General features: G+C 44.5%; 1 protein-coding gene across 1 annotated transcript in view; it reads left to right on the top strand.

Moving 5' to 3' along the window:
* Positions 1 to 2,314: 2,314 nt before the first annotated feature.
* The window catches only part of ADGRG7 (adhesion G protein-coupled receptor G7), an 89,320-nt gene continuing 64,762 nt past the window's right edge, over positions 2,315 to 26,872 (top strand). The window contains exon 1 of the mRNA XM_077480211.1: positions 2,315 to 2,448. The gene's annotated coding sequence lies outside the window, so the exon portion shown is untranslated. The remainder of the gene's footprint in view (positions 2,449 to 26,872) is intronic.

Below are 26,872 nucleotides of genomic sequence, written 5' to 3' on the forward strand. Positions count from 1 at the left end.
GTAGGAAAGCCCTGGCCCTCTTCATTGTGGGGCTTTTGAACGGGGTATCTGCAAGCTGTTCAGTGACACCACCGTCCATAGCTGGGCTTCCAATGGTGGGTTCCTCTATGATGTTTTTTTGAGAAACAACCTTTTTTTGCTGAAAAAATCTCATTATTAAGAATAATGAAATACGCTTCAAGAATGCGAGAGTAAAATTGCAATGATATTGAATCGAATTAAATCAAATCCAATGGAAATTGCAAGATTAAACACGACAGAATCAGCAGCACGTCTTCACTGTGCAGTGAACACTCAGCAACTGATGCAGAGTCTGGGCAGAGGTTCCTTATATAGGGGCAGCCGATGACATCATAGAGAAGCCTGCATTTGAATCTGGCACTCAGCCAAGAAAGTAACTGACGCTTTTTCTTAAAGGGGCCACGTCCTAGTGATTTTTTCTTAAAGGGGCCACGTCCTAGTGATTTTTTTCTTAAAGGGGCCACGTCCTATCTTTGTGAATTCAGCCTGTAGGCACAGTATACAGATCTGATATACCAAGATGGCTGTTTTTTTTTTTTTTATTGAAGTGATTTTGAGATTTAAATCTTGCAGTCCTATGGCTTTAATAAAGATATTTATTCTATGATAACAAATAAGTCTTAATATAAAGCTTTACTGCAGGTCACATCTTTTCATTTCTGTCTCACAATTATTTTTATTATTATTTATTTCTTTTATTTAGCAAATTTTTAAATTATCTTTTATTTTATAATTATTACCCAAAATAATTTACTTTTTGTTCCCTGATTCTTGTAGTATTTGTTTAGCCGTCTCAAACCTCGCCTTCTGACATCAGTCTGAGCTCTTTCTGAACTCTGTATGCGGTCTAAACCCAAGCGCTCAGATATACATTTTTAATTATCACTTTAACCCTTTCACTGCTGGGCATTTTATTTCACATACTGTATGCTACTTGTTCATTTTTGTCTTCAAAGCTTCTATCAATCCTTTTTCTCTGGACTTTCTCTCTCTCTCTCTTGCTAGTACATGCATTTCCAGTGCTCCTGATTTTAACTTTCAGCTGGTATGCGGGGGGATGATGGGCCCCAGTCACACTGCTGCGTCACATTCGTTGCACCTTTTTTATGTTTTTGCGGCATTGTTCACGCAAAAGCACAGGATTCAAAGTAATTGTCTGTCCTACATGTAACAAACATGCGGAATGAAACTCCGGGACCTTTTTCATCATGGACTTTTGTGCGTTTTTATAGCGTATTTGAGCACGTTTGTCGCATTTTGCTGCACAACTAAACGCATTTGCCAATCTTGTTTGGGAGGGCCATTAACAATTAATGCCACCATAAGCCTAATGTACATTGCAGTCTCCCTCTCCTAGCACCTCCCCCAGAACACTACAGTAGAGGGCTTATATTATACTCCTTCTGCCCCACCCCTAACTATTCTGCTCCGCCCACACAGTCCTTCTATCTTCCTTCATACACCAAAAGAATAGATGAGTCTCCTCCCACATTCTGTCCCTGGCTCCACCTCCCACACAGGCTCAGATTGCCTTCACTAAAATGATGGACCGCCCACAAATCCAGTCCATGTGACAAGTTGTTATTGGTTGCTAGGGAGTTTGGAGTCCCTAGCAACCAATGTCGTCGTGTGTGCTGTGTGCCCTACAACAGGTTTCTCCTCCCAGCTCCCGGATCCTGCCTGTCACACTACAGAGACATCTCACACAGGTACACCGAGCTCTGTGATAGGACAACCTATCTATGGGGACAGATTATCTATGGGGACACTCTGAAGGGGCAACTAATCTATGGGGGCCTGTGCTGGTGCAAATGGTCTATGGGGACATTCTGATGGGAGCAACTAATCTATAGTGGTACTGTGATGGGGAAATTAATCTTTGGGGCATCTTATCTATTGGAGCACTATCATGGGGCAAATGGTTCATGGGGACACTGTAATGGGGCAATTTATCTATGTGGACACGTGATGGGGCAACTGGTCTTTGGAGGCACTGTGATGGGGCAATTACTCTATGGGGGTATATAATCTATATAAGTCATCTATAAGGGCACTATGATGTTGCAACTAATCTAAGGGGCACTTTGATGGGGCAACTGTGGGGCACTGTGATATGGGCAGTTGATTTATGGAGCGCTTTGACGGGGACATTTGATTACTTGAAATGTGGATGTGATTGACCTATTTTTGTGTTTTAATAAATAGTTATATTTACCCGTCTTACATTTTATTTCTGTTAAAGATAATTATTGGTGGAAGGCCAGAATAGAAGGGCACAACCGGTGAAGGTGAAGGAACTCAGATGACAGGATCAGAGGAAGGAGAAGAGGCAGAATTCAGGTCTCAGAGAAGACCCGTCACCATGAACAGTTCTAAGGCCAAAACCCAGCTGGAAGCTCTGAGGATCGGCACCAAGCAGCTGCACCAGTAGGAGATAAAACCTCATCTATTTACAATGTCTTTGCTACAAATTACCCTCCAGTGTGTCCTGCTAATACTCCAGGTTAGGCTGCTTTCACACTGGGGCGGTATTCAGGCGTTACAGTGCTAAAAATAGCGCCTGAAAAAAACCGGCCCCTTTAACTCCAGCGTGAAAGCCGGAGGACTTTCACACTGGAGCGATGCGCTGGCAGGACGGTGAAAAAAGTCCTGCTAGCCGCATCTTTAGAGCGGTGTATTCACCGCTCCTATACCGCTCCTACCCATTGAAATCAATGGGACACCGCAGCAATACCGCCAGCAAAGTGCCGCTGCAGCGGCGCTTTGCGGGCGGGTTTAACCCTTTTTCGGCCGCTAGCGGGGGTTAAAACCACCCCCCTATCGCCCGCAGACCGCCGCTAAAACGACGGTATAGCGCCGCTAAAAATAGCGGCGCTTTACCGCCGACGCCGCTCCCGCTGCAGTGTGAAAGCAGCCTTACCCTCCAATGTGGCCCACTTTGACTTCAATTCATTCTCTATTATGCAAAGAGAGAAGGAGGGGTTTTTAGGGACTTTCAGGAAATCATGGCCTGGTAAGGTCACACATTTCCATCCCTAGGGACTTTTATTGAAATAATGGCCTGGTAAGGTCATACATTTCCATCCCAATGTAAATGATGGGGGAAGAGGGGGCTTTTTCAGCCCCCAAAAAGGGGGTGGGACTTTGCATGAAGCACGTGACTGCAAAAAAGTAGTTGGGTGATCATAAGGGAATTTTATTCACATGATACTAGAACATACAAATGATAATCACAAATTACATGTAATTATACATAAAATACACAAATGAGTCATAAAGTAGATAGACATACATTGTAATATTCATAGTAATGGTAAAATGATAAACAATAATAGAAGATAATAATGGGTAAAGCAATCAATCACTCAATAAAATTCCCTAGTTCACCAACAATCCGAATGGAGTACAGCAATAATTAAACGATATAACCTGCAGGACCTAAGGCCTCATTTAAACCTGTAAGGATGAGTAATTGATCATATTGTAGAGAATCTGAATCTGAAGAGAACACGGCAGATATTAGCTCTACGCGTTTCGTGGCATCCATGCCACTCGTCAGGAGCAAGCACATGTAGTATCGATAACTGTAAAGATATGAATTTGAGCAAGAGCGGGATAGACAAGAGCAGATATAATCAGGGATGGGGCATAAAACCCCTATAACTACGGTATGTAAATATACTCACTAGAGTTCTATATAATGGTGGTGTAGTGGTGGGGGACCATAAGCCATCCGGAGTACCCCCAACCGGGAGCCGCGGTAGGGGGCCCCACAGAGACGAGACAGGTGCCAAACAAGGCTGGCGCGAGAGGCATATCTATAAAAGAGGTGGGGTGATGATTAATTCATCAACCTATAATAGTGGTACAAGAAAGTGAAAATAAAAGGCTGAAAACAGGTACTAGTGAAACCATAAGTGAAAGGAGAGGCAAGGTTGCCACTAAGTGAAAGGTGAAAAGAAAAGGGGGATTAGGAACCCCACAAGTAAGAAGTGGGGTGCTAAGAAGTGAAAGTGAGGGTCATAGAGCACAAGCTAAAAGGGCCAGTGGAAGGGGGTGACCAGACAACACAGAAGGGTGCCAATAGTGACAAAGGGAAGGAGGTAGGAACCAATTAAGGCTGTGAGGAATCAAAAAGGCAGTGAAGGGGGTGAAGAATTTTTTTGCAGTCACGTGCTTCATGCAAAGTCCCACCCCCTTTTTGGGGGCTGAAAAAGCCCCTTCTTCCCCCATCATTCTCTATTATAGTTGGACAATATTACAAGTCATCCTCCATTCTACCAATACTCCAGGCCATCCCCTGGCCCAGCCTGCAAATACTACAGATTACCACTTGGCAGGGCCATTGATAGGGGGGTACAGGCAGTACTTCCTATTGGGTAAGCAGGGGTACCAACAGAGCCTGCTTGTGGATAGGTGGGGGCTGTCCAGTGCCCCATAATTTCTTATGGCAACCCAGCCTTGTCCTGTCATCTGAAGTCAAGCATTTCCCCCCTTTGATATTATGTCTCAATGCAGCCACCAGCGACCTGTGCAGCCAGCCAATCACAGCTCCCTTCTAATGGCTGCGGGATGTGCTGCACTCGATTATCTTTTTATCGTATACTTGTTATTACTGTCTAGACCTGAGAAAGCACTAAAGGCTCGTTCACACAGCAAGGGACAGCCGGCACTCACTCAATCGCAGGGGTGTGCGGTGTGTGGCAGATGACTATTCCAGCTGCAGTAAGTCAGCGGTAGAGGGAGGTGTGATGAGAGTTTCAGCCTATCGCGTGGCTCCCCTTTAAAACTACAAGTCCTCCAGGACCATACAGAGCTCCTCCAGGCAGTGGCATAGCGTGGGTTGTCAGCACCCGGGGCAAGACAAGTAATTTGTGCCCCCTAACCTGCAGACTTTTAGTACTCACCGAGTCCCTTCAAATACCTACTTGATTTCCTTTACTGACCATTACACACTACACTGATCCACTATACTACACTACACTGACCATAATACTACACTACACTGACCATAATACTACACTACACTGACCACCATTCTACACTGCGCTGGCCACTATACTACACTACACTGACCACCATACTACACTACACTGAATGACCACCATACTACACTACACTGACGACTATACTACACTACACTGACCACCATACTACACTACAGTGACTGACCACCATACTACACTACACTGACAAACCACCATACTACACTACACTGACTGACCACCATACTACACTACACTGACCACTACACTGACCACCATACTACACTACACTGGCCACCATACTACACTACACTGACCACCTTACTACTAGGGATGAGCTTCGTGTTCGAGTCGAACGTACGTTCGACTCGAACATTGGCTGTTCGGGCGTTCGGCGAATTCCGAACGTTTTGGTCGTTCGCGTCAAAATTCGAGTGGCGCGCGCGCGGACCACAATGCACTGCGGTGGCGCAGTGCATTGCTGCCTCATGATTGGCCAAGCATGCACTGTGACCCCGCATGCTTGGCCAATCGCAGCGCCAGCAGCGAGGAGAGCCATGATTGGCCACAGGCATCCTGCCTGTGGCCAATCATAGCTCAGGCTGTGTAGTGCACGCCCCACACTATATAAGGCCGCCTTTGAGGCGGCCTCGTGTAGTGTGTTAGCATCTGAAGCAGTGGGTGTTCTGTGTACCTTCAACACAGTTACACACCAATCGTTTTTGGCTGATTTCCTATCTTGCTGCTGTGTAGTGGTTGTTGTCTGTGCCCTGACCGCAGTATACACCACTACATTCACCTCACCTATATAGCTAGTGATCTAGCTTTAACCACTTAACAACTGCCCATTGCCGATTAACGGCTTCAGGGCGGTTGTTTAACTCTGAGAGGCCGTTAATTAACGGTCTCCCAGAATTCTGCTCTCGCGCGCCCCCTGGGGCGCGCACTCGAGAGCATCCGTGACCGCCGGGTCCTGTGGACCCGGCGCATCACGGATCACGCTAAACGGCCGCTCATAGCGGCCATTTACCACGTGATCGCTCCGTCAAATGACGGAGTGATCACTTGTAAACAAACCGGCGTCATGTTATGACGCCGGTTCCTCCCTCCCCTCTCTGTACCGATCGGTACAGCGGAGGGGAAAGAGATCGGTGTCAGCAGCGATGTGGGCTGCATCTGCAGTGCCCACATCGCTGCTCACCGAATTTAACCCCTCAATTCCCTGCCAATACTCTGCAATACCAGTGCATACTCTGCAGTACCCTGCCATTACTCTGCAGTACCCCGCCATTACTCTGCAGTACCCCGCCATTACTCTGCAGTGCAGTACCCTGCCATTACTCTGCAGTACCCGCCATTACTCTGCAGTACCCCGCCATTATTCTGCAGTACCCCGCCATTACTCTGCAGTGCAGTACCCTGCCATTACTCTGCAGTACCCGCCATTACTGTGCAGTACCCCGCCATTACTCTGCAATGCAGTACCCCACCATTACTCTGCAATGCAGTACCCTGCCATTACTCTGCAGTACCCTGCCATTACTCTGCAGTACCCCCCATTACTCTGCAGTAACCCCCATTACTCTGCAGTACCCTGCCATTACTCTGGAGTACCCCCCAATACTCTGCAGTACCCTGCTATTACTCTGTAGTACCCCGCCAATACCCCGCCAATACTCTGCAATACCCTGCCATAAATTGCCATACCCAGCCATACTCGGTGATACCCTGAAATACCCAGCCATAGACGCCCCCCACCCCTCACCGCCCTCCGGTGCTTCTACCAACTCGCCAGTACGATCAAAGCCAGAATCTTTTTTATTTTTTTATTTTTTATTTCAGGCTTCCCAGCCTAGAGGTGAGATGTGGGGTCATATTGACCCCCAGATTTCACTGTAAAGAGGACCTGTCACCCCATATTCCTATTACAAGGGATGTTTACATTCCTTGTAATAGGAATAAAAGTGATCAAAAATATATTTTTGGGGAAAAAAATGTCAAACTAAAATAAATAAAGTAAAATGAACAATAAAAAAAAAAAAAAAAAAATTAAAGCGCCCATGTCCCCATGTGCTCGCATGCAGAAGCGAACGCATGCGTAAGCCCCGCCCACATATGAAAACGGTGTTCAAACCACACATGTGAGGTATCGCCGAGAACGTTAGAGCGAGAGCAATAATTCTAGTCCTAGACCTCCTCTGCAACTCAAAACATGTAATCAGTAAAAAAAAAATTAAAGCGTCGCCTATGGGGATTTTTTAAGTAGCGACGTTTGGCGCCATTCCACGGGCATGTGCAATTTTGAAGAGTGACATGTTTGATATCTATTTACTCAGCATAACTTCATCTTTCACTTTATGCAAACATTGGGCTAACTTTACTGTTTTTTTTGTTTGTTTTTTAAGCACAAAACAGTTTTTTCCCCCAAAAAAACGCGTTTGAAAAATTGCTGTGCAAATACAGTGTGAGATAAAAATTTGCAACGACCACCATTGTATTCTCCAGGGTCTTTGCTAAAAAAAAATATATATATAATGTTTTGGGGTTCTCTGTAATTTTCTAGCAAATAAATGATGATTTTTACATGTAGGAGAGAAATGTCAGAATTGGCCTGGGTGCTCCAGAACGCCTGATGGCGCTCCCTGCATGTTGGGCCTCTGTATGTGGCCACGCTGTGTAAAAGTCTCACACATGTGGTATCGCCGTACTCGGGAGTAATAGCAGAATGTGTTTTGGGGTGTAATTTGTGGTATGCATATGCTGTGTGTGTGAAATAACCTGATAATATGACAATTTTGTGAAAAAAAAAAAAAAAGGAAATAGGCCGTCAGTACTTCAGGTGTGATCAATTTTCAGATATTGGCACCATAGCTTGTGGACTCTATAACTTTCACAAAGACCAAATAATATCCACCAATTTGTACTTATTTTTACCAAAGATATGTAGTAGTATGAATTTTGGCCAAAATTTTTGAAGAAAAAATGACTAATCTGCTAAATTTTATAACAGAAACAAAGAAAAATTCATTTTTTCGCAGAATTTTCGGTCTTTTTTCTTTTATAGCACAAAAAATAAAAAACTGAGAGGTGATTAAATACCACCAAAAGAAAGCTCTATTTGTGTGAAAAAAAGGACAAACATTTCCTATAGGTCCAGTGTTGCATGACTGAGTAATTGTCATTCAAAATGTGAGGGCACCGAAAGCTGAAAATTGGTCTGGTTATTAAGGGTGTTTAAGTGCCCAGTGATCAAGTGGTTAATAATAGAGCTTGCAGTCAGTAGTGTTAGGAGATAGTGCGTGCTGTCTGCGTGCTCTGTACCCAGTACATACCGCTATAATATAGAGCAGGCCCCTACTTTCAAACATCCAACTTACAAACATCTCCTACTTGCAAACGCAAGGAGACAGCAGCAAGTGAGATGAAAAAAGATGGACGACAAAACAAATTATACAGGGGTGATAACCCTTCCCTATGTTTTCCAAAAAGCTTTAAAATAGTTTGTTTGACTGGAGCTACACTTTAAAAATGTACCAGTTGAAAATTACAAACAGATTCAACTTAACACAACAAACCTACACAGTCCCTGTCTTGTTTGCACCGCCTGTATACTGCTGTTCTGAGTATATAGGGCCTGGGGGCCACACGCATTTCCTTTTTTTAATATGGGTACGGGGTTCCCCTTAATATGCGTACAAGACCCAAATAGGCTGGTAATGGGCAGGGAGGGCTACCCATGCCATTTTTCTCAATGATTTTCAACCATATTGCAGGAACCAGATATAACATAAAAACCGCAAGCAGTTTTAAATGGTGTTATTTCCGTTTAATGTCATTTTGTGCAGGGACTGTTCTAAACACGGGAAACACGTGGCACTTCACAGGCATACTACAGACACCCCCCAGGCACCATATTTAAAGGAATATTTCACTTTTTTTTTTCACTTTAATCGTCATTAAAATCAGTGCTCCCGCCAAAACGGCCGTTTTTAAAACTTTTTTTTGCAGTGACCCATGTCCCCTGAGGCAGGAGTCAGGTCCCCAAACCCTTTTTAGGACACTACCTTCCATATTAGCCGTTAAAATTAGCACTTTCCATTTCGAACGTTCGAGTCCCATAGACTTCAATGGGGTTCTAACGTTCGTACCGAACGCGGGGGTCGTTCGCAAGTTCTGGTGCGAACCGAACCGGGGGGTGTTCGGCTCATCCCTACTTACTACACTACACTGACCACCATACTACACTAACACCACCAAAATACACTACACTGAAGACCATATTACACTAACCACCAAACTACACTACACTGACCACTACACTGACAATCACACTACACTACACTGACCACTATACTACACTACACTAACCACAATACTACACTACACAGACCACTATACTACACTACACTGACCACCATACTACACTACACTGACCACTATACTACCCTACACTGACCACCATACTACACTACACTGGCCGCCATACTACACTACACTGACCACTATACTACCCTACACTGTCCACCATACTACACTACAGTGACCACCATACTACACTACACTGGCCACTATACTACACTACACTGACCAACATACTACACTACACTGACCACTATACTACACTACACTGACCATAATACTACACTACACTGACCACTATATTACACTACACTGACCACTACACTGACCACCATACTACACTAACATCACCATACTACACTACACTGACGACCATACTGCACTACACTGACCACTACACTGACCACCATACTACACTACATTGAAGACTATACTACACTACACTGACCACCATATTACACTACACTGACTACACTTCACTTTTAGCACTCCTCGAGTCGCTTCAAATACAATAGTACTGACCTACCTGATTCCTATACTGACCACTACACTAACCTACTTGATTTCAACACTGACCGACCTGATTCCTTTACTGACCATTACACACTACACTGGCCACTATACTATACTAGAAAAAATATATAAACTGCGCTCAGAAAGGGATTACAAAAAAAATATGTAAATAAAAACATAAACAATAGGCAGCAGCTCTAAGTGGGATACAAGCACTAAAATAAATGAAAGAAAATATGGAGAGCTGCGCCAGTAGCACTATATAATTAAAATAACTGTATAAATAAAAACATATAAAGGACATATGGCATTCATACAGGATAAATGTCTAATTGCCGAAAGCAATCACTTAACGTGCTTATAATAATCACAAAGAAATATATAAGTAAAAAATATATAATCTATGTGAAATGAAGACTATATATGAAAATAAACATAAAAACTATAAAATTAAAGTCCATTAAGATGTTCCAATATCGCAGCGATTAGCATGTCACCACCGTGAATCCACACACAACTGAAAATCTGTGCCCGTCACCGGATAAGTGATGCGCTTACCAGATATATAAACAGTAACAGCCTTAATGGTATTAATCCGAAGCAGAGTGGTTAGAACATCAATCAAGGTTCTTGCATCCAGATAACCCTTAACGCAGGTATATGGCAATACCCCAGCCTTTAGAGCTAAAGAAGAATGAAGAGGGACTGCACAGAAACCAGCAACTGCTCTGTGCAGTGGTTTTGCAGAGAGCAGCCCAGATCCTCCTCTTCTTGGGTCCCTCTTCGGTGATCCTGGCCCCTTCCTCCTGATGAGTGCAAGCAGACTGCTATGGGGGCAACTGAGCCGAGAGACACTATACTATACTGTCCACTACACTGAGAACTACACTGACCACTATATTATACTGTCCACTACACTGAGAACTACACTGACCACTATATTATACTGTCCACTACACTGAGAACTACACTGACCACTATATTATACTGTCCACTACACTGAGAACTACACTGACCACTATACTGTACTGTCCACTACACTGAGAACTACACGGACCACTATACTGTCCACTACACTGAGAACTACACTGACCACTATACTATACTGTCCACTACACTGAGAACTACACTGACCACTATACTATACTGTCCACTACACTGAGAACTACACTGACCACTATACTGTACTGTCCACTACACTGAGAACTACACTGACCACTATACTATACTGTCCACTACACTGAGAACTACACTGACCACTATACTATACTGTCCACTACACTGAGAACTACACTGACCACTATACTGTACTGTCCACTACACTGAGAACTACACAGACCACTATACTGTCCACTACACTGAGAACTACACGGACCAATATACTGTCCACTACACTACACTGAGAACAACACTGACCACTATACTATACTGTCCACTACACTGAGAACTACACTGACCACTATACTATACTGTCCACTACACTGAGAACTACACTGACCACTATACTATATTGTCCACTACACTGAGAACTACACTGACAACTATATTATACTGTCCACTACACTGAGAACTACACTGACCAATATACTGTCCACTACACTACACTGAGAACAACACTGACCACTATACTATACTGTCCACTACACTGAGAACTACACTGACCACTATACTATACTGTCCACTACACTGAGAACTACACTGACCACTATACTATATTGTCCACTACACTGAGAACTACACTGACAACTATATTATACTGTCCACTACACTGAAAACTACACTGACCACTTTACTGTACTGTCCACTACACTGAGAACTACACTGACCACTATACTGTCCACTACACTACACTGAGAACAACACTGACCACTATACTATACTGTCCACTACACTGATAACTACACTGACCACTATACTGTACTGTCCACTACACTGAGAACTACACTGACCACTATACTGTACTATCCACTGCACTGACCACTATACTGTCCACTACACTATACTGACCACTACACTGTCCACCACACTATACTGTCAACTACACTGCCCACTACACTACACTGACCGCTATACTGTCTACTACACTACACTGATCACTGCACTATACTGTCCACTACACTGAGCACTATATTTTCAACTACACTGACCACTATACTGTCCACTACACTACACTGTCTACTATGTTAACCACTACACTGAGAAATACACTGTCCATTACACTACACTGAACACTACACTATAATGACCACTACACTACACTGACCACCATACTACACTGCACTGGCCACTATACTACACTACACTGAATGACCACCATACTACACTAACACCACCATACTACACTACACTGACGACCATACTACACTACACTGACTAACCACCATACTACACTAACCACCACACTACACTGACTGACCACCATACTACACTAATCACCATACTACACTACACTGACCACCATACTACACTACACCGAATGACCACCATACTACACTACACTGACCACCATACTACACTACACTGGCCACCATACTACACTACACTGACCACTATACTACACTACACTGACCATAATACTACACTACACTGACTACTACACTAACCACCACACTACACTACACTGGCCACTATACTACATTACACTGACCACTATACTACACTACACTGACCCCCATATTACACTACACTGGCCACCATACTATACTACACTGACCACTCTACTACACTACTCTGACCACTATACTACACTAATCACCATACTACACTACACTGACCACTACACTGACCACCATACTACACTACACTGGTCACTATACTACACTACACTGCCCACTATACTACACTACACTGCCCACTATACTACATTACACTGACCACCATACTACACTGCACTGGCCATTATACTACACTACACTGACCACCATACTACATTACACTGACCACCATACTACATTACACTGACCACCATACTACACTACACTGACCACTCTACTACACTACTCTGACCACCATACTACACTACACTGACCACTACACTGACCATCATACTACACTACACTGGCCACCATACTACACTACACTGACCACCATACTACACTAACACCACCATACTACACTACACTGACGACCATACTACACTACACTGACCACCATACTACACTACACTGACTGACCACCATACTACACTAACCACCATACTACACTACACTGACCACTACACTGACCACCATACTACACTACACTGACCACTACACTGACCACCATACTACACTAAACTGACAACTATACTACACTACACTGGCCACTATACTACACTACACTGACCACTATACTACACTACACTGACCACTATACTACACTACACTGACCACCATACTACACTACACTGGCAACTATACTACACTACACTGACCACTATACTACAGTAACACCACCATACTACACTACACTGACCACCATAATACACTACACTGACCACCATACTACACTACACTGACCACCATACTACATTGCACTGACCACCATACTACACTGCACTGGCCACTATACTACACTACACTGACCACTATACTACACTACACTGACCACCATACTACACTACACTGACCACCATACTACATTGCACTGACCACCATACTACACTGCACTGACCACCATACTACATTACACTGACCACCATACTACACTACACTGACCACCATACTACACTACACTGACCACCATACTACACTACACTGGCCACCATACTACACTACACTGACCACCATACTACACTACACTGGCCACCATACTACACTACACTGACCACTATACTACACTACACTGACCACCATACTACACTAGACTGACCACCATACTACACTACACTGACCACCATACTACATTGCACTGACCACCATACTGCACTGACCACCATACTACATTACACTGACCACCATACTACACTACACTGACCACTATACTACACTACACTGACCGCCATACCACACTACACTGACCACCTTACTACACTACACTGACCACCATACTAAACTACTCTCTCCCATGTTCTCCCCCCCCAATGCTCTCCACTCCCCCCAGTGCTCTTCCCCCCCCCCCCCCCCCACTGCTCTCCACTCCTGTATCATGTCTGTAGTCTCTAAGGGAGTCTGGAGAGTAGTCGAGAGTGGGAGCGCCGCCGGGATGGGGGTCATGGGAGAAGTCAGACTTGTGTTGGTTGTGGAGAGGAGACTATAGGATAAAATCAGAGCCACCAAGCTGGAGCCGACTGACTGAGCCCTACACAGTGCACCTGAGAGGAGGTCAGTGACAGCGCTGCCAGGCCAGTCGGGGGGGGGGGGTCACTGATGTAAGGGGGCAGTTAATACGATAATGTAAGGGGGCACTGATATAAAGGGTTTCCCCATTATATTAGAACGGAAGGCTGGAATATGGTTATGGTTGTACTGTGGGGAAAAAGGGGTTGTCTCAGAGCTGGTACACGGCTGGAGGCCTAGTATGGTATACAGGTCCCGCATGTGTATTGTTGGATATGTTATGTGGGAGTGCCGTCAAAGACCAACAAGCAGGGAGGTTAATAAAGTTACCGTTACAAATGTTATTTGGAAAATAGTTTATTTTGGTTAATAAAATAAGACTGCTATGGCCATTTAAAACCCCAAACTCATGTGTGGTCTTATTCATTGTGGGTAAGAGTGTGGTGGATGGTTAAAGGAGGGGGTAAAGATCATGGGGAAAATTGGTGACATCTTAACTACACTGGTCATGTCTCTCTGCCTAACGATCGGCGGGTGCTAGAGGATATCGGGTACACTGCATAGTAGAAGCGAGCCACCGATGACGTGCACATGCGTGCCTCCTACCTGGAAGTGTCAGATCATGTATATGTAGCGCCCTGCTCCTGATGAGCAGACGCTATTGTTTTTTTATTTTTATTTAATTATCTGAAGCTGTAGTTTGGCTCAGAATAATTTCTCTAAAAGTTCTGGTTTTTGTACCAATCCAGTTGGGTTGCACTGATTCCCACCTGACCGTAGGTGTCGCTGTCACCGTCAGTGGGTGTGGAACAGCAGCAGGCTGGATGCATTGAATATTGCCTCTTGCTCAGAAATGGTTCAGTGGGTGTGGTTTCCCTGCTGTGCATTCTGGGAAAGGGTATTTAAGGTACCAATACCATTTTTCTGGGTTTGTTTTCCGGGGTCCCTGATCCCAACACAAGGGCCCTCCTGGCCTGGGGTCTGTGTTGCATTGTCTTGCGCCTCGGGCTGGCTGGCCCGAGGCTTCGCAGCTGAGAGTGTAGGCCCAGGAATGTCTTGGGGCCTGCTGATCCAGGGATGGTCCTGTGCTGTTTCGCCTGCGGGGAGAAGCCAAGGAAAGCTGAAGGATCCAGGGGAGGACCGAGCGCAAGGCTGGTGTCTCTGGAGGAGCCTGAAAACTCAGTTTGAGGACGCATCACAGATCAATATCCTTACAGTATCGCCGGGTCGGCTGAAAGAATCTGGTACTGTATGGTAGTTCTTCCTAAAAACTCTCAAGAATCTCTAAGTTTGGTTAACAAGTCTGTGGCTGAGACTTTGTTGCGGATCTACTTTCAAGAACCACTAAGTTTAATTAACAAGTCTGAAGATGCTGAAGAGAAGAGTCAATATTTTTGCTGAGAAAATGTTTCAAGTACCAGGATTACCGTCTGTTATGGGACCCAGGATGCCTTCTAGGGGTACCACTACGAGTATCAGGCTGCCTGGAACTCTGCTGACTGATACAGGGATTCGCCTGAGACCACAGGGTGTTTCATCCTGTATACTACGGGAGATGTTGAGGCCTTGGGCGTGCTGTGCAACAGGTGCGAGGGACTGGTCACAAACCCCCGCCTGTTTGTTTGATGTCTGCATTGCGGGGAGTACGTGTTCGCAGTGGAGCAGCCTACCGTGCCGCCTCGTGCCTATAGAATGGACTGGGCTACGGGCATCGCCACCGAGGAGACCGCTACATTTGCTCCTGTGGCCGGGCCTACATTTGATAAACTTACCACTACAATCAGCATTCCTGAGGAAGGTGGTACTGTGACTGCTCTCAGAGGAACAACCATAGACATTGTGGAAGCTGTTCCTTCCACTCACCTTTCTGCATCTACTCAGGGGAAGGTGGGATACGTGAAAGCCTCCCGTGGCCGTGGTTGAGGCCTACCTTAGAAGCTACCTGGACCAGATCCAGAGAAAGTGATTGCTCCCGAGGAATCCACTACAGGAACGTGTGAGAACTCTGGGGAAATGTACTTAGTGGGACTGTTTGTAGATATTTACCAGCAGAAGAGTTAAGGAACTCTGAGATAGACTCTTTGTTGGATATATCTGGGGACGATGACCTGTTTGAAACCATGTCCCAAGAGATGTTGTGGGCAAACACTCATGATGTCGCCGCAACATGGAATGTGTCAAGTTGGCTAACCTTGAATTTCGGGGAGTGCATCGCCTCGGGCAGGAACCCCAGTGACCATTGCTGAGACTGTGTCCAAAGACAATACCTTTGGTCGGGCCAAAAGAATTGCCTGCCTATGCCATGGTACAGAAATCACCTAACTCATGTGTGCCTCCTGGCTTGGGAAGTGCTCGATCTTTGCCTAGACTCGCCCGATCACAGCGGCTGCTGAACAAATGGGTAGCTACCGAGTATGGGCTGGAATTTCCCTACGTACCTAAAGAAATAATGCAGGAGATTGAACAGCATAGAGAACGTTGGTATGCAGATGATGTTTGGGACTATTTGAAAGTGCCGAAACCTTTTAGGAAACCAGGATGTTCTTCTACCATGGATGATCGTTTCACCAGGTGTCTTCAACGCTGTATGGGCAGGGCCGGATTAACATAGGGGCTTGTAGAGCTGCAGCTCCAGGCCCCTCCCTCAATATAGGCCCATGCCAGTGGCTTATCAATATCTGTGTGCCTTCTTGAAGGAAGAGGAGCCCTCTGTGCACTGCACACATGGAGGAGACTGTGAGTGAAGTGTTAGTCACTGCAGCCAAGGCTTGTCTCTGCAGATGCCTGACCCCTATCACAGGATCTGTTACACTCACACAGATCTTCTGTGTCTGGGAGCTGTCTGGGGGAGGGGCACTGATGTTGTCCTAACTAGAGGTCGACCAATATGGCTTTTTCTCTGGCCGATGCCGATACCGATATTTAGAGATCGCCACGGCCGATGGCCGATATATGATGCCGATTTTTTTGGGCCGATATGTTAGGCCGATTATTTATTTATTTTTTCCCCTTCATCTCATAAAATATAACAGTTACTTTCCCACTGGGCCGTTTTTCAGGCCCTTTTGGGCTAAAAATAGAGCCTTTAAAGTGCCTGCAAAACGGCTCCCCTGCAGTCTGTGTGGAATCCCCGAGTGCTTTCACACTGAGGCGATGCGCTGGCAGGACGTTAAAAAAAAGTCCTGCAAGCAGCATCTTTGTAGTGGTGTATACCGCTCCTCCACCACTCCTGCCCATTGAAATGAATGGGCACCGCTGCCGAAGCACCTGCAATGCGATTTGGCAGCGGCGCTTCACGGGCACATTTAACCCCTTCCTCGGCCGCTAGCTGGATTATAAGTGCCCCGCTAGCAGCCGAATAGCGCCCCTAAAATGACGGTAAAGCGCCGCTAAAACTGGCAGCGTTTTACTGTCCACGCCTGCTCGCTCCAGTGTGCAAGCAGCCTTAAGTGATACAGAAAATTTCTTACATTTATTAAACAAAACAAACATCCAAACAGTTCACTTGTATGTATAATTTAGAATATATATATATATATATATAATTTTTGGATGAAAAAAAATGGGCTAACTTTACTGTTTTTTTTTTTAAATCAGTGTATTTTTTCCAAAAAAAATTGAGTTTGAAAGACCGCTGCGCAAATACCATGTGACATAAAATATTGCAACAACCGCTATTTTATTCCCTAGGATCTCTGCTAAAAAATATATATATAAGTTTTGGGGGTTCTAAATGAATTTCTAGCAGAAAATACAGGATTTTTATTTGTAAGCATCAAGTGTCAAAAAAGATTTAGTGTTTAAATGGTTAAACTGAGAACTTCTACACACTGAGTTGAATTCATTCATTCAAGTGTAAACATTGTATCTTTTTGCTCTTTTCTTGGCAGACTGCCCAGAGAGGAGACAAGTGCTTCACTCAAGTCTCCAGGCAGCTTGCACTGATTTCTATTACTGAAGTCATTTGCAAGTCGCGCTGAATATATCATCTGCCTTTTTTAACAGCACAATCGGCCGATGCCGATTAATTAAAAAACACCAAATATCGGCCGATATATTGGTCGACCTCTAGTGTGTGTATGTATATAATAAATGTCCCTCCTTGCAGGTTACAATATTGTATTGTCCTATAATATTGAGATCCAGTTGCAGAAATCTGTTTTCATCTAGTTAGTGTGTAGCCACATTACACAACATGGCAAGACCATGGGCATTGCTAGAGCCTGGCACCTGGGTCAAACATCCCCAGTCTTCTGCTGGGTATCCCAAATCCTATGAAACCCAGATGACTTGCATGTCTTTAGCAATAAAAAGGTTTGTAAAATCTGACTTGCATGCCTTGCTGGACAGCGTGATCTCCCGCCTTATAGTGCTTGCATAGTTTTGGTGCTAACATAGTTATAGTTAGGCTGCAAAAAGACAATAGTCCATCAAGTTTAACCAAAAAGAGAGAAAACCTCCATATACATTATTCAATACCCATAGTTTATTGGCCTGCCAGGCCCTGTCATGTGGCCTTGTGCCCAGTTTTGCAGCTGGAACATGGCGGAACTCCTTTCAGCCACTGCCAGCTATTACCCTATGCTCCTGCTCCCCGCTGTCACTTGTAAATATAGAAGCCTTCTGTGGCAGAACTCCATTATACCACCTCCAGCTCTCACCCTCTGCTCTTGCTTCCCGCTGTCACTTGTAAACACAGAAGCCTTCTGTGTTAACAAGGGCCAGTTTGCTCTCAGTGGCTCCCGCATCTAACAGATCCATGCATGCACTCATGGTAGGGACAGCTCTCTAAACGAGAGAACGATCTCCCTGCATGGTGAGGTAGAGCCACCAACACAGGGAGGTACTACAGACAAATACTCAGGCAGTGGACCCACCTACAATGGCAAAAATTATTTTATCCCCTGCAGATTTTGTAAGATTGCCCACTTACAAATTAAGGGTCTATAATTGTTATCATGGTTGTATTTTAAATGATAGAGACAGAATCTCATCCAAAAATACAGAAAAAACACATGATACAAATGTGATAAATTGAGTTGCAGTTTAGTGAGTAGAATAAGTATTTGATCCCCAAGCAAAACATGACTTAGTACTTGGGGGAGAGACCCTCGTTGGCAAGCACTGAGGTAATATGTTTCTTGTAGCTGGTTACCAGGGTTTCACACATCTCAGGAAGATTTTGGTCCTCTCTTCTCTACATCTTCTCTAAATTCTTAAGGTTTCTTGGCTGTCACTTGGCAACTCAAAGTTTAAGCTCCCTCCATAAATTTTCTATACGTTTAAAGTGGTTGTAAACCCACGGGGAAAAAAAACAAAGGTATAATGAGCTAGTAAGGATAGCAGCAGAAGAAACGGCACGAGCGAGACCTTTCTTATGTGCACATGTAACGATGACATCGGCAATGCTGATACAGTGAATGTCTCCTAAACGGTGCAAGTTTAGGAGATATTCACGGTACCTACAGATAAGCCTTAATATAGCTTACCTCTAGTGAAAAGTGGTGTGTAAGGCCGCGTACACACGCGGGGACTGTTCGCTGAAACCAAGTTTCAGCGGACAGTCCGCTCGTGTGTGGGCTTTCAGCGGACAGTTTCAGCGAACAGTCCGCTGAACAAGGTTTTTCGGAAATTCCGAAAAACTGTCCGCTGAAACCTTGTTTCAGCGGACAGTCCCCGCGTGTGTAGGCTTGTTCGTCAAACAAAGTTGCGTGCATGCTCAGAAAGGATTTTCACGCCGAAAGTTATAATGCAGTGTATAGGACGTCGTATTTTTCGTCCCGTCGTACGTGCCGTTCACGTCATCGCGCACGGTTTCAGCAAACTGTTCGTCCGTCGTGTGTGGCCATGTCCGTCCATGCTAATTTTGAGCGGACTGTTTGCCGAAACTGTTTGACGGACAAAGTTGGGCGAACAGTCCCCGCGTGTGTACGCGGCCTAAGGGTTTACAACCACTTTAAGGTCTGGAGACTGTCTATATCTTTCTGCTTACCACGATGCATTAACATTGGTTATTCTAAAAGAACCACTAAAATAATGCTGCTCTAGCACCCAACAGAGGTTTAATTGGTGACCAGATCCCTTGTATGTCATCTTTGTTAAATATGAATGTCCAGTTTTGTATTGGCTAATCATTACTAGTGATGAGCTAAACAAACATACCTGGTTTTGGTTTGAGCAGTTTGGGCAAACATTGCTAAAGTTCGAGTGGTGAATCTGAACCACTTGGGAGTCAACTGGAACGTTAAAAATTAGCTTCATACACTTTCTAGTCTAATAGGCAATAAAACTATCCCTGAGGCCAGGTGACATCACTGGATTCTAAGGATTCCGTGGGAGCCGGTGATGTACCAAATAGTATCCCCCATCAGATAGTGTCCGCCCTGTACTGCACTACAGAGGACAAGGAGAAGCCGATCATCTCCAAAGATTAACGGCGCCTGCGCAGTGAGTGCGGGTTCAAGCCCCACCATCCAAGTAGACCTAGCGTTAGAATAAAAAATAGCTGCGCAAAGCAAGGCCGTGCCTGAAGCGTGGCGAGCGAAGTGAGCCCGTGAGGGGCCCTGTTACTATGAGCAACCGTATGTCCCCTTGGATGGTGGGGCTTGCACCTGGACTCCAGGAGCCGTTCTTCTGAGACTTTGTCCTCCGTACTGCGCAAGCACTGCGATTGCGCAGTATGGGGCGGACACTATTCGATAGCCGGACACTTTTTGACAAAACACCAGCATCTGCTGCTTCCATAAGAACCATTGACAGGAAGAAGGAAGCTGTCATATACAGTATAGTAGTAATAGAAACCAGGAGCTCATCTCTAATCCCTATATCCAAAAATCTAGAGTGGGTGTATGGGACTTTTACGGTACCAATACAAACACATATTTGTAATACAACTGTGTTTTATATAACATTAAAACTAATAAAAGAATTTGGCTGATTATCTTAAGTAGCATTACAAATTTGCTCTGGTTGATAATTAGCTGGTTGATAATTAGACCTCAATCATATCGGAATATTTATGTATAAAATGATATGCCCAATACATTTTGAACTCTTTTATAGGGGGAGAATGGAACACCATTGGTGATAGACATGCATTATTAGTTCATACCAAATTATTAACAACAGCCCAGCCCATGCACTCTATTGATGGCCAGAGCCAGAAAGAAAAGGAGTCAGGGAAGCACACAGAGATGCAGATGTCAGCAGAGACGCAGGAAAGCTGACTTGGTGGGGTCCATCAATAGGTATGGCCAGCCTCAGAGCAGGAACATCAGAGGTTCTTTGCAGTGTAAAGTCATGTTTATATGCTCTAAAGCCCTGTACACGTGGTCGGACTTTCCGACGACAAAATTCGTCAAATTTTTTCCGACGGGTTTTGGCCCAAACTTGTCTAGCATACACACGGTCGCACAAAATTGTTGGAAAATCCGATCGTTTTGAACGCGGTGACGTATAACACATACAACGGGACTATAAACGGGCCAGTAGCCAATAGCTTTCATCTCGTAATTTATTCTGAGCATGCATGGCACTTTGTCCGTCGGAATTGTCTACACACGATCAGAATTTAAACGATCGGATTTTGTTGTCGGAAAATTTTAGATCCAGCTCTCAAACTTTGTGTGTCGGAAATTCCGACGGAAAAAGTCAGATGGTGCCCACACATGATTGGATTTTCCAACAACGCGATCTGATTGCACATTTTCCGTCGGAAAGCCCGACCGTGTGTACAGGGCATTAGACATCACTAATCCCTAATCATTCTCTTAGGCAGAGATCACAGGACCACATGCCTGGTTTAAGTGAAAGGCCACCTGGATCTACAGTTGTGCTAAAAAGTGTGAAACTCATTTCTTGTATTATTTATGGTATTCCTATTCTGTAACTGGAGGTGATAACAGAATGGCCCAATCGTTGAACAAAACATGCCAACAAGTAACCCCCCCCCCCCACCTGTTTTGAAGTCTGCACCCCCTTAGTTCTTAATCCTATGTTTTGCCCCTTCAGCATCAATGACAGCAGTCAGTCATCTGTAATATTTGTCTATGAGGCCCCAAATTCTTTCAGGTGGTAGAGCTGCCCACAATGCCTCCCGGTCACGCAAAGTCTTTGGTTGCCTTGCATGAAGCGCACATTTGAGATCTCCCTAGAGCGTCTCAAAGATACGAAGGTCAGGAGACAGCCACTCCATAACCTGGAGTAACCACCGGAGGGTCACCTTGGCCTTGTGCTTAAGGCCATTGTCATGCTGGAAAGTCCAAGAGCGTACCATGTGCAGTTTTCCAGCAGAAGAATGCAAATTGTCTTCTATGTACTTCCTGATAACATGCTGCATTCATCTTCCATCAATTTTCACAAGATCCCCCTACCCCAAAACATCAGTGAGCCACTACCATGTTTCACAGTGAGGATGGTATTCTTGTTGTTATAGGCCTTGTGACCCCTCTCCAAATGTAGTGCTGATGCTTGTGACCATAAAGCTTTGTTTTGGTCACTCCAGATTACAGTGTGCCAGAAGCTGTGAGGCGTGTCAAGGTGTTGTCGGTCATATTGTAACTGGGCTTTTCTGTGGCATTGGCTCAGTAAAGGCCTCTTTCTGGCAACTCGACCATGCAGCTCATTTTTGTTCAAGTATCGTTGTATTGTGTTCCTTGAAACAGCCACACTGGCTTTTTCCAGTGCAGCCCGTGTTACTCCTGACTGAAGTTACCTGTGGGATTTTCTTTGTATCTCAAACAATTCTTCTGACAGTTGTGGCTGCAATCTTTCCTGGTATAACAGCACAATACAATCTCCTGCGCCCGGGAGCTTAGTCAACTGAGTAGGTGATGTAGCCAACCCTTTTAAAAATGTATATACAATGTTGCAGGTCTTGCTGCTCTCCTCAGAACAATGGGTATCCTTAGAACTGAAAAATACAAAAAGAAAAGGAGGGCGCACTGACCTTGTGCATTACCAAAGATAGAATTTATTTATAAAATATAACAAGAATTATACTCACAAACGAGATTTAAAACAAGGCTTATAAATGCTCCAACAATTACGAGCCGTATCTCTAGACGCCTGCAACCTGGACCAGATATTTTTAAGGAACCAGATGGCACCACAAACAGCTTACACGTTAAATTAACCTTCTGCATCACCTTGTGTGCCTGTGCCAAGGCCGAACATTCCGGGGGGGGGGGGGTACCAAGGCCAAACATTCCGGGGGGGGGGGGGGCATTTCATCAGGGTCATTTGGGGGATTTGTGTTATCATCAGGTTTTATAAAGGAGCCAAACAACTCTATGATAACAAATGGCTTCATATATCATCACTATCTAAAAATAAAAAACAGTTTTGCGGCATGATCAATCAGATTTCCAATATCAATGCCAAAATGTCACTATTTCTGCAGCCAGGGGAGGCATACTTTTCAGCACAACTGTAGATTTAACCACTTCCCCTCCGGAAGATTTACCACCCCTTCCATGACCAGGCAATGTTTTACTGTACGACACTGCGATACTTTAACTGACAATTGTGTGGTCGCGCAACACTGTACCCAAATAATAATTTTATATTTTTTTTCCCACAAATAGAGCTTTCTTTTGGTGGTATTTGATCACCTCTATGGTTTTTATTGTTTGCACTATAAACAAAAGAAAGAAAAAAATTTGAAAAAAAAATCATTTTTAATTTCTGATATAAAACATATTCAATAAATAAAAACTAAACAAATTTCTTAATACATTTTTGCCAATATGTATTCTGCTACATGTTTTTGGTAAAAATAATCCTAATAAGCATATATTTATTGGTTTACGCAAACATTATAGCGGCTACCAACTATGGGATATGTTTATGGATTTTTCATTATAATAAAAATGGCCGTGATCAGCGACTTATAGCAAGACTGTGATATTGCGGTGGCCAAACAAACACTAACTAACATTTCGGACACTTTGCGGGCACCAGTGGCACTAATACAGTGATCAATGCTAAAAATATGCACTGTCACTGTACTAATGATACTGGCTGAGAAAGGGTTAAACATCAGGGGCGATTAAAGGGTTAAATGTGGTTCTGGCCAGTGTTTATGTGTGTACTGTGTGAGGTGCTTTTACTAGGGGAAGAGATGTATTTTATTCTGTGCTTTGTAGGAACACAGAATGCATCCCTTCCCCCTGTCAGGATGGAGAGCTGCCTTGTTTACATAGGCAGATCCCCGATCTGTGTAGTCTACTGGCGATCGATGGGTGCCGGAGAACATTGAGTGCCTGGCACCCACAGATCGGCTTTTGCTGTAAATTTTCACACTGCAGCTGAAAGTCTGGAAACAGGTATATATACACGTGATTCGGCACACAGCTGCCACCCTATAGTAGTAAAACTGCGAAAAAGGGCGACCGCTAAGTGGCATATTATTTTGAGATCATAAAGTAGGCAGGATTAAAGAGGCGTTTCTGTATAATGTTAATTGACCTCTGATTTATTTAATTTAAAAACAAAATGCACACAGGTTTCCTTTATGTTTTTGGTATCAGCATTTATGTTTTTGGTATAAGCATGGAGGAGTAGCATTCGGAGCATCCAGAAATATATGATGAAGATGAAGGTAGAAAATATTCTGCATGTCAGTAAAATACAATTGCATTTAAAAAAAAAGTTTTAAGGGGAAGGTTTCAGAACTCATCCCGTCTCCACAGGGAGTGCAGAAGATAACATCTCTTGAGGACATGCAAAAGAGGATTTTATTGAACATTTTCTCTGACTCCAGTAGGTTTCAGTGTCCTGGAAAACATCATTTTGAGTTTTCTGTTGATTAAGAGAAAAGTGTTGGAGAAGGCGTCCATCTAAGTGAGGCATTTCGGATTTTTTTTAGTCCTGCTGCCCAGGGCTGTCAGCTTTAGTGATGGACGAACTTCCGACGGGACGTTTCACGAACGCGGACCGCGAACGCGGCCGATAGTTCGCGAACCGTAACGTTCGCAGCGGGCCCCATTGACTTCAATGGGAGGCGAACTTTGCAAACCTACAGGTCAAATTTGCAGCCACAAAATAATTACTAGCTGTGCAAACATAGTCCCACCACATGGCCAATGACATAACACATGTATGAGGTGAATCTGGGATCGACAACTACAAGCATTCTTTTTTTATATGTGAAATTTGGACAATTCAGGTCTGTGGAGCGCATGAAGGCAATGGAGGAGAGGGAAGGTCAGGGTAGGCAAAGAAGAGGGTGCAGGAGATGATCACCAGCAGCGTGACATGCAGCAATGACACCTGCACCGTGATAGAGTGATCTGACACCAGCACCGTGATAGAGAGCACTGACATCAGCAGCGTGACATAAAGCACTGACACCAGCACCGTGATATAAAGCACTGACACCAGCACCGTGAAAGAGAGCACTGACATCAGCAGCGTGACATACAGCAATGACACCTGTTCCGTGATAGAGTGATCTGACACCAGCACTGTGATAGAGAGCACTGACATCAGCAGCGTGACATAAAGCACTGACACCAGCAGCGTGATATACAGCACTGACACCAGCACCGTGATAGAGAGCACTGACATCAGCAGCGTGACATACAGCAATGGCACCTGCACCGTGATAGAGTGATCTGACACCAGCACCGTGATAGAGAGCACTGACATCAGCAGCGTGACATAAAGCACTGACACCAGCACCGTGATATACAGCACTGAAACCTGCACTGTAAGCAGCCCCAGGAGGAAGTCAGCATAGCACAGGGATGGTGGGAGCCCCTCATAATGAGCATAGCACAGGGATGGTGGGAGCCCCTCATAATATGCACAGCAGAGGTACAGCCCCAGGAGGAAGTCAGCACAGCACAGGGATGGTGGGAGCCCCTCATAATAAGCAGCCCCAGGAGGAAGTCAGCACAGCACAGGGATGGTGGGAGCCCCTCATAATAAGCAGCCCCAGGAGGAAGTCAAGTATGTGCAAGTATTTTATACGTGTATTACACAACTATATACTGCACACCCAATAGTACACCTATACCAGTCCTTAAGGACCTTTGTGAAACTAGTAGGTTGTGATTAGCAGACTGTACCTCACTCAACCCTATATACTGTAGTACACTATACCTTACCAGTCCTCATAAGGACCTTTGTGGAACTAGTAGGTTGTGATTAGCAGACTGTACCTCAGTCCCTATGATCATAAAGGACTACTGCAGCAGAAGGGCAGCAGTCAAGTATAATATTCTTTCTATATTTGGAAGAAAGAATATTATACGTGTACAAGCCTATTACCATACCAGTCCTGAAAAGAACCTTTGTGGACTTAATAGTAACAGCTACTGATTAAACTGACTGTCCCTCACTGCCACACACAGCTTCCTGCCTGTCCCTATTTAAACTGACAAAACACAGGCTGCTGCAACAATAACTTGAATAGCACTCAAAACTATATCCTGTACTACTTTACCATAGCAGTCCTGAAAAGGACTTTTGTGGACCTAATAGTAACAGCTAATGATTAAACTGACTGTCCCTGCTGCACACAGCGTCCTGTCCCTCTCTCTCTACACTGACAAAAGACAGGCTGCTGCAACAATGACTTGAATAGCAGTGCCTCAAACCTATATCCTGAACTACACCTAACACCTATACCATACCAGTCTTTAAAAGAACTTTTGTGGACCTAATAGCTAGCGATTTGGGTCACTGCAGTCTCTCCTTGCTCCACACAGCAACCTCTCCCTATAGTGACATACG

The sequence above is a fragment of the Lithobates pipiens genome, unplaced genomic scaffold, assembly GCF_037356315.1.
Source record: "Lithobates pipiens isolate NorthernLeopardFrog02 unplaced genomic scaffold, aLitPip1_a1.2 Scaffold_16, whole genome shotgun sequence".
NCBI classification, from domain to species: Eukaryota; Metazoa; Chordata; class Amphibia; order Anura; family Ranidae; genus Lithobates; species Lithobates pipiens.